We start from the raw sequence: 9,455 nt of genomic DNA on the forward strand, positions 1-9,455 counted from the left end.
TTGCTTTGGTATGGCCAAAACTTCCAGACGTTGAGGTTTGCCAGTACACACATAACCCAAGACTGCAGGGAGAAGCAAGAAAAGGATGCCCACAAAGCCGCTTCTTAGTTGGATGCCTCATGGTACGCATGCAGTTAGGTGTGCTGAGTTGTGTGATTTTATAAAGTAGTGGAAGAAAATGGAAGCTCTGGCCCTGTGCGCCTCTCTCGTCTTTGAAAGGACTGCAGGTGTGCTTAGGACCTCTTGAAGCAACTCAAACATCTAAGGACTATGGTGTTTTTGTAAGACTATTTAATGATGTGGAGAGAGGGAAGAAAGAGAGAGAGAAGCATTGTCTCTGAGCCCCCTAGCAATATCACTCTTGTTACAGGTAGGATGAGAAAGTTTTTAAGATTAGGCTCTTCGTCTGCTAGCTTCTCTTCTTATCTGCATTCCCCTGTGCAGAGGAGCTGGGGAAGGGGAGCCTGCCCCTGACAGCTCTCCGCATGTGCTGCTGCGGGTCAGGACCTCTGCCCACGGAAGAAGCACTGCCGTAGGCCTCCCATGTCTCCTCGCGGAAGCCCAGGCTGGACGCTCTGTCACACTCTGACAAAGGTCACTTTTATATCCCGTCTTCTGAAAGGTCACAGCATGACCCCAGGTGCAGAAGAGGAGGAGGGAGAAGGCAGCTTCCTCCTTTTCTTTTCTTTTCTTTTCTTTTTCTTTTTCTTTTTCTTTTTTTTTAATATATGTTACTACCACAGAAAAAAACATCTTGCTTTTGCTCTCGTACTGCCCTCTCTCTCTGCCAGCACTGGCACCTTCTCTTCCTAAATGCTGTAGTATAAACTTTTACTGGCTGGTTACTTGATTTCTTCTTTCTTCCCTTTGTTCTGCCCACATAGCTGTAGGTGTCCTATTGATAGTCCTACAAATTAATGAGTGAAAGCGTCCAACCTTGCTGTGCTCTATAGCCATAAAACTGTATGAGTACAATTTTGCACTGCAGAGTTGTTTTTAAGATGCAATAAAAGTAGTTTTGCCCCCTGAGAGCTGGGAAGGGGGGAAGTAACAAGATTTCTCTGACTCATTCTTATGTATTGTGGTGGGCTTTCCTGAAGGGAAAACGACTTTCTCTTTTTCCTTTCTATCAGCGGTTACAGGTGTCAGTGAATTGGGGAGGAGTAAAAACCAGATCCTGAGGTTGGCAACGGTGTTGCACAGTTGCTTCCCCAGCTAGGATTTAGTGAGCCAGCTAGAGGACATAACTTGTTTATTTTTCCTGACTTACAAGAAGGCCTAATGGATAGGGGGACACATGTTCAAATCCTGTGTGCCTCCACTTCAGGACTAGTGTCTTTAAATGCTGGATAATCTTTTCTGACTTCTTTGAAGCTCTTGTTTTTAGAATTTTGCAGCAGCGATAGAGTTCTCTGAATTTCAGAGACTAATGGAAGAGGAAAAGATACAGGGAGTTTCTCTGTGTCTATTCATTTTAATGGCACTTTTTTCTTGGGGGTTGGACTGTGGACTACCAAAGAAGAAGGTACTGGATATGGTTCTGCTTATGGAGTACTGCAATGACTTGTTACAGATGTTAGCTGTAGGCCATCAAACATTGGAAGTGGGAAATCCAGTTTTTTAGACCCATAGCTGAGTTTGTGAGGACCATAACTTTATACAAACTATTTTATTTGCAGTATTTATTCTTCACAGGAACTTCCTACTCATATGTAAATAGAGAGAGAGTAGTAGAGAGAGAAACCTGGAAAAGTCACTTTTCAGAGAACTCATTTTGACCTTTGCATAGGAAACAGCCTGCCCCTGGCTAGTATTTGAAAAACAGACAGTCAAAATTTTGCTTTTATATTAAAATATATCAATATATATCTATTTTAGATATGTATAAGGGCTCTCATTGTTCAGATGTCCGCATAGCATCTCATGGTGTGTTTATTCAGAGTATTCATCTGATACAGGCACATGCTGTTAGCCCAACTGTACAGATGAGGAAAAACTGAGTGATGAAAGACTGGCTTGCTTTCTGCTACCTGAATATCTTAAAAAATTCAGGCCTGATTCCTGATGTTTCAGAGGAAATTTATGCAGCTTGCTAACTAACCACTAAACCAGTCTGCCTGTTCCTGACCATTAATTAACCAGATGGATAGAAGTCTTCTGTATTGACCTGACCATAGAAAAGGTAAAATCCTTGGAGGAGAACTAGATTGCCTGAGGTCAAAAACCGGGTCAGGCTGAGCTAGGAATACCAATGAACTGGGCTACCTGTTGAGGAAAAAAGAAAGAAATAGCCCTGGTGAAGAATACCTAGGGTGGTTCTCTGGGTTCCCTATCAGAAGGGAGACGGTTCTGCTAATTGGGTCTTAAAGGTTCTTTTCTGTTCTATTTAAATTCTTATAATATGCCCCTCACCAAGATATGAGGGTGTCTGTCTAAGGATGTCTCTCTTTTCATTCTTTTCAGCTATGTTTATTTTCCTCTCTCCCCTTACCCATTCTTTGCAAGTTCATGAAGCGCATTCAGACCCCATGAGGGGGTCTCTACAGATCCCCTAAGAAGATTAAGCTCTCTGAATATTTCATGCCCCTGATTGACAGCTCTTGAGGACCTCTTGTAAGCCTGGCGCCCGTATTCTTGTTTAAAAAAAAAAAAAAAGAGAGAGAGAGACGAGAAAATCACATACACAGAAAAAAATTGATCCTATGGGCCTGACCTCTGCTGACGGAAGGCACTAGACTGAGGCAGTTCCTCCCGAACACCTCCCCCTCCCCTTTCCTTTCTACCAGTCTCTACTGTGAAATAAAAGGAAGATAATGGGATTTAAAGAGGCAAGGAATAGTCAGATGACATGGTTGCTGTCCCTCCCCCCCCCCGCCCTCCCCGAGCTCCAGGGCTTAGGCTCATGGCCCCTCAAGAGCTATTGTAAGCCTTCATCTCCAACTCCCATCCTGTGCTGGCGTTCTTCCTTTTCTAACAAGCTGACCTAGCTGAGCCAATGGCCCCTCATTAGAAGCTGAACTGAAGAGCGAGCCCTGTGCTCTCCTGCAGTCATTTCACCCCATTAAGGGTTGCCCCCTGGTTGACAGCGGGAAAGGGAGCTGACGACCTGTAAATTCTCATCAGACTGCTTTAGATTCTCCCTCCCCCCTTAATCATCCCATAATAGGCAGCTGAGAAGTTTCTTCTTTATTTAGAAAGGCAGGGCCAAGGAGATCTCTTCCCATGCTGGGTTTGGGAGACATTCCTGGATGGAAAGAGGAAGATGAGGAGGAAGAGGGGAGAAAAACAGAAAGAAACAGCTCCTAACCCTTTTTGCAGCTAGAGTGCAATGAGTTTTAGGGCTGTTCTTGCTACAGATACTGGTGTTAAAGACAACAAGGTCCTATTTACTTCTGACCTGCTGCTGAAGGAGTTAAGTGCATTGCAGAGAGTCTGTTCTTGGAGTCCTGATCAGATGCCATTTAGCCTGGGAACTGTTAAGCTTACCTGGAAATTGTAAATCTTACTAGGAATAGTAATGGTAAATACAGGAACACTAACAATGAAAGAACTTGATCCTTCCAGTTGCTGTTCATTGACTTCAAAGGGTCACTTGGGATTCTCAGGATCAGGCCTCCTCTGGATAACCCATTTCTGGGGGTTGTTTGAGATACTGGAGTAAGTTTCTGGTGTGGCTGATCGAAACCTGGATTTGTAGGCCTTTGCTTCAGCTCATTTTCAGACCAGAGATGGTCATCTGCCAGGATTATTTGGCTAGGGCAAGTTTCAGTTCTGCTAACAAGTGTGTACCAGAGGGAGAGGGGGGATGGAGCTATTCCTTCCCAGAGCAGAAACACTGGAGACAGCTATGCTTTTGACTGCCTTTGTCCCCTGAATGAAAATGAAGGAGGAACTTCTAAAGCTTTGTGTGAAATGTCCCTGAGATAGAGCAGGCTGGATGCAGCAGTAGGGAGGGTGGGGGGACCCCGTCAGTACCGAATGTAATCCCACCAGTGCTAGATGAGAGAGAGTTTCTTCTCATGGCTTCAGCACTCTTTATGTCTGCACCTCACTGCCTGAATACTTTTCCCTTCTTTGGACTCCAAAATAGTTGTGGCTCTTGGTCTCTTACTCCAGATCTAAAGTTCATTTTTTAAGGTGTTGCTTATAAGGTGTTTTATAGCCCAGAGCACGTAGAAGGAAAGGAGGAGTATGCAGCTCTGAAGCAGGTATCTATTGGTTGTTATTGTGGAGGAAACCCTTAATGCATGAGAACACTGAATTTGGCTGAGTTCCCCTTTTCACTGATCTCTTGGTGGACTCATTCAAGCATAGAACTAACCGAAGAGCAGGAGTATGAGCCATCTCAGATCAGGGATGAAGGCATGACCTGTTTAAGTATCTTGTAGAATGTAACTGGGCGTTTCAAGTGGAGAGCAGTTAAGGTTAGTCTTTAGCAAGTCAGTCCCTCCCTTTTTCTTCATTCCTGGTAGTGCAAGGGTAGGTGGTAAGGAACCTATGAAGTCCTAGCTTCCTAGTACATTAATCTTCAGTAACAAAGAAGAGGTAGTTGCTATGGGTGGGGTAAGTGAGCCAGAAGTAGGAAGGCCCTAATTGAGTTTATTCTGAGCTCACATTCTTTAGGGCAAGGGTGGCAGGGGACCACAACGGGAGGTAGAGAAAGGGAAGCAAAAAAGTTACAGCTCTCAACTGTGTGCACTGGAATTGACAAGCTTCCTATTGGCAAATTTATTGGAATCATCCATGGTACTGAGGACACTCCACCAATTTGGTGCAACAGGATTGTGGCCATCCTGATAGACACAAAGGTCACGGCTGAATAATCAGGGAGACTCTTTCAACCTTTGCAGTGCTCTCATCTTTTCCTTACTCAAGAATCCAGAGTTGGTGGATTCAAATGAAAATCTCTTCCATATGACTGTAAATTTGTTGTTAGGCTTGCCTTCTTGGCATTACTGATCCACAGGGTAGTACAAATCTGTATTAAACTTGAAGAGCCTTTCTGTGCAGATCCAGCATTTCTGTGTGAGTTGTGGCTGGACTCTCCATTAAGACATGGGACTATTTGAACAGTGGACTCTTCAAGCTTCACATGGTATGTTTTATGCAGACGGCTTAGGCAATTTTATAAAGCATCAGTCAAGCCAGTAAGTTATCCAGTAACATCACCTTTTTGAAGACAATTAGTATTTTTAACAACTGATTGATGTCCCATTAACTTGCAATAGCAATCTTGGTGGAATGCCAGTGCCATCCCTCAGTAATGCTTACCCTGCCAATGCTCTCTGGATAGGCAGCTTGCATCACAGCTTGCCTAAGGCTGGAGTTCATTATTATTTTGGTTTTGGAGGAACAGAGGATCTTCTGGATGTTTATAATCGGCCCAAAAAAAGGTTTGTATGCAAACAAGAACAAGGGAAGCATCGGTTCTTGATTGTCACCAATGTCACGCTGCAGTTGGTAAGGTTTATAAAGGCCCAACTGTAGTTATGGCACAATGTTTTGCCCCTTGGTCTAGCCCTTGTCTCATTTGTTAGAACTGGCGCTGCCCTGTGGAGTCCAGGCTTCCAGCCCACGGCCTGTCTCTGACATTTCTGTGCCCGGGAATGCTGCGTAGACGGCAAACTGTTCCAGAGCAGTGCCAGTGGCTTTGAGCGAATTAACCCTCTCCTACTCAAATGAAATGGTGTGACACAGACTAGATTTTCATCTCGGCTGCAACCACTGATATGAAGTGGAACAAGCTCAGCAGAATTCTTTGGAACCCAGTCAGACTGAGGGAGAATTAATCTTATGTCTGGGACATTTTTTCTAAGCTTTGAAACGAGAAGAATCATATCCATGGTTTTCTTGTAGCAGATGCACTCTCTTCAGGCAAAATACTTTCTCTCAGGTCAGTGGAACCCTTTTTTGCTCCGGTTCTGGCCTTTGACAGAAATAGGGAATTTCTTTCTCATTCCTTAAAACCCTTTCCTCTGCTTGGTTTCTTTGTGAGGCTGAACAGGACTGCTGAGAATGACAGCGCCTGGAAACCAAGCCTCCCTTTAGCCATTACTGGCTTCTTCATGGTTTGCCTGAGCTCTCATAGACCCAGAGAAAGGAGCTCTTCATGAAGGACTGAAAGGCTACCATATTCTCACTCCTTTTTCAATTTTAGGTAAGCGTCAAATAACTTGAAGAAGGCTGAAGGTTATTTTTTCCAGCTGGCAAGTGGAGGTCAACCTGCTGGCCTATTTGCAGATTTTTGGCTTCTCATGAACCACACAGCTTCATTTGTAATTAAACATGAGATGTTTTTGTTGGAAAGAAACTGCTGAGCTTTGGGAATGACAGGGGTATTTTCACTACCCAGTTTTGGTTGGGTATCTGCCTTCATTGATAAGATTAGGAGACTAATCATATATGCTGTGCTCCAGCTCTGAAATGCTCTTTGCAGAAGCCTGCCTGTCTCCCTCTTTTGTCTGCATAGAGACTTTAGGGAGAAGTCCTTTCCTGTTAACTTAGATAACAGAGGTATAGAAAGGCATACAGTATGAATATCTCTGTGTTACAAGCTCTTTTGCTTTGGGAGAACTATTAAGAGTATCATGCACTAGTGTGTTGCAGTGGTTGAGAAGTCCGTTTTTCTTACCCAGGAGTAACTTCCACCTGAATACAGTTCATTGAGAATATCACATTTTTCTGGTGTAGTCACACAGAGGAAAATATTTACGAAGACATCGTCCACATCCCTCATCTTCTATTTTTAGACTCTTGATATGGGACAAATTGCTCTTCAAAGCAGTCCTCATCTCTTCACAGAATTATGGCATAATTTAAGTTGGAAGAGACCTTTGGAGGTCATTTAGTCCAACTTGTGCTCAAAGCAGGGCCAGCTTGGATTAGAACCATGCCATCCGTTCTCAGTCCCGTATGGCAAAGAACCGGCTCTGCCGGTTAGTGTTTTCAGGAGTCAGAACTGCTGCAGCCCTGGCAGCCCTCATTCCTAGAGTGGCCTTTCCATGGTAACTGTGGCAAAAAGGAACTAAATTTCTAGTGGACTGGCTTTACTGTGGGTAACTCGGAATAGCAAATTCATTTCAGCCACCTAAGTGGAAAACCGTACGTAGTTATTGTGCTGTATACATAACAACAACAAGAACAAGTGATTATCAAAGTAATAATAGGATGAGAAAACTAAAGGTTTTTCATTAGGAATAAATTAATGGTCATGGAAAATTTAGGATCCCTGTTGGAACAGTTGCCCATGTTCAAAACCAACCTAGAATTTAAAATTGATTTTAGGGTTCTGAAATTTCAAGATAATTTTTTCCCCTTCAGTCTATGGTTAAGAGTAGAACCAGAGACACCAGGATACCTCACAAAAGGCTTTTTCTGTTAGTATTTGTAGCTGTGAGCAAAACCAAAAATGTACTGGAAAACACACGAGATAACAATTTCCTCAAAGGTTTACAGCCCAGTTTTGCTGAGTTAAGAGGTTTGGTTCAGTTTCCAGTTAGACAACAAGCATCTGACTGCTTGTGTGGGTCAAACATAGGGCTCAGGTTTGCAGTCTGTGGGAGTGGAGCCCTTGCAGATGCAGGACTGGAGCCTTGAAGGTTTCCCCCTCCTAAGCTTGCACTTGTTGCTCCGAGGAAGCTAAGGTTTTGAGGGAGGATCATTTTCCTTGCCTTTCCTCTTAAGTAAACAGAGATTTTCACTGAACGTGGTCATAGGTCTTGAGAACGTCCCTTCATCTGTGAGGAAGGCAGAATATCACGGAACCGAAACGCTGTCCTTGTCATCCAAAAGTGAGTCTTTCTATAAGAGAAAGGAACGCCTTTACGTTTGCAAAGGCTACATTTTGCTAAAGTTGGACTTGAAAGCCACAAAATACTTGTATTTGGATAGAAATTTCTTTTTAAAACAATTTTACCTGTAGTGAGAGTTATAAATACAGTATGACCTAAGATGCACTCTGGCAACTGTAAAATGGCAGAAAGCATACGGGAAGGAAGGAGTTAAGGATCCTGCTCTATGAGCCATCCACAGCAGGGAATGACCCAGTTTAGAAGGGTTAACAGTATTTGGTTTTTCAGAACTATTTGTTATATCAAGTTAGTGCAGCAGAGGTCACTCAGGTCACTGCGCCTCCCCCTTCCCTTTCCATTCCCAGCCCCCACTCTGCTCCTTGTTTCTTCTCTAATCTGATGACCTCAGACACAGCTCTTTCCTTATGATGTTCTTGACAGCATCTTCAGACAATGTGCAGCTCGACGCCAGTTGTCTTTCCCTTTCTCTCTTCTCCCTCAAGAGAAAACCTTGGATGCTAAAAGGCACTTTGTGCAGTGGGGAAAAGCCTCAGCGATTTGTTCTGTGGTTTTTGGACAAGAGTAGCTCAGAAAACAGTTTTTCTTGTGTGTGCCCTTCTAGCATGATGATCTTTTCTTCTTTGTGTGTTTGTTTCTTTCTGGGTATTCCTCTTTTTCTGATTAAAAGCCTTCTATAAATACTAATTTACCAACTGTACCGTCTGGTCTCTTTCTGTCCTCATCAGGTTGCTGAGTGTTGTGTCCTGCAGAAGTTGAGAGTACATGCTTTTTTGGGGGAACAAGTTAACATGTTACTCTTTGCAAATGGTAGTGGGAAGTTTTGGCTAGAATTTACACCTGGCTTTAGTAACCAAATGAGGTTAGATTTGCTGTTGTCGCTGTGAGAGTTTAGTATGGCAAATGCTGCTTAGGATATTCTCATCCCCGTCCCTCCCCTCTTACCTTCTTCTCCCAAACTAAAGCTTCTCTTATAAGATTTGTGAATGTATTTTTGTGACCTCCTTTCAAAGTGCTGAAGACCCGCAAATCTGAAAGCAAAGGAAATAATCTGTAGGTGTTTGGCGTCTTTTGAAAATTAGGCTAAATCAATTGATTACTATCATGCTCGTGTTTTTTAGTCTTATTAACACTAATGTATTAACCTTCTGTCACACCGTCCACCGGAAATAGAGTAGCAAATACCTTACCTCATGTGAAATCAGGAAAGGTCTCATTTTCCTGGTTCCCCTGTTGCTTGTGTATACTGTGTTTCTCATTCTTTTGCACCTGTGCCTCTTCCAGTTGGCTGCTTTCTTAAGAATGTTTCTTTTTTCTGGATTTATCCAGTTGCCCGCTATGCAACCAGAACTAGGGGAGTTACGCATGCCATTAGAGGGTAAAATTAAAGTATAATGGGACTTTTTTCTTCCTTCACTATGGTTTGACCTGGTTTCTGAGGAGTGTGCTTTGCTTTGTACTTTTTTTAGAGGGATGGCATATTCTAGTCCTTGGTGTCCTTAATCTCCTGAGGGAAATGAATGACCACCAAAAAAGCTACTGCTGGTAATGTTAAAGCTGTTTCTTGCAGCCTTCCCAGGGCTGGGTAGCTGCCAGACCTCAGTGTTTTTAACAGAGCTGAGTGATCAGTGAGAAAAAATGTCTGTG

The sequence above is a fragment of the Struthio camelus genome, chromosome 17 (assembly GCF_040807025.1).
Source record: "Struthio camelus isolate bStrCam1 chromosome 17, bStrCam1.hap1, whole genome shotgun sequence".
Taxonomy (NCBI): domain Eukaryota; kingdom Metazoa; phylum Chordata; class Aves; order Struthioniformes; family Struthionidae; genus Struthio; species Struthio camelus.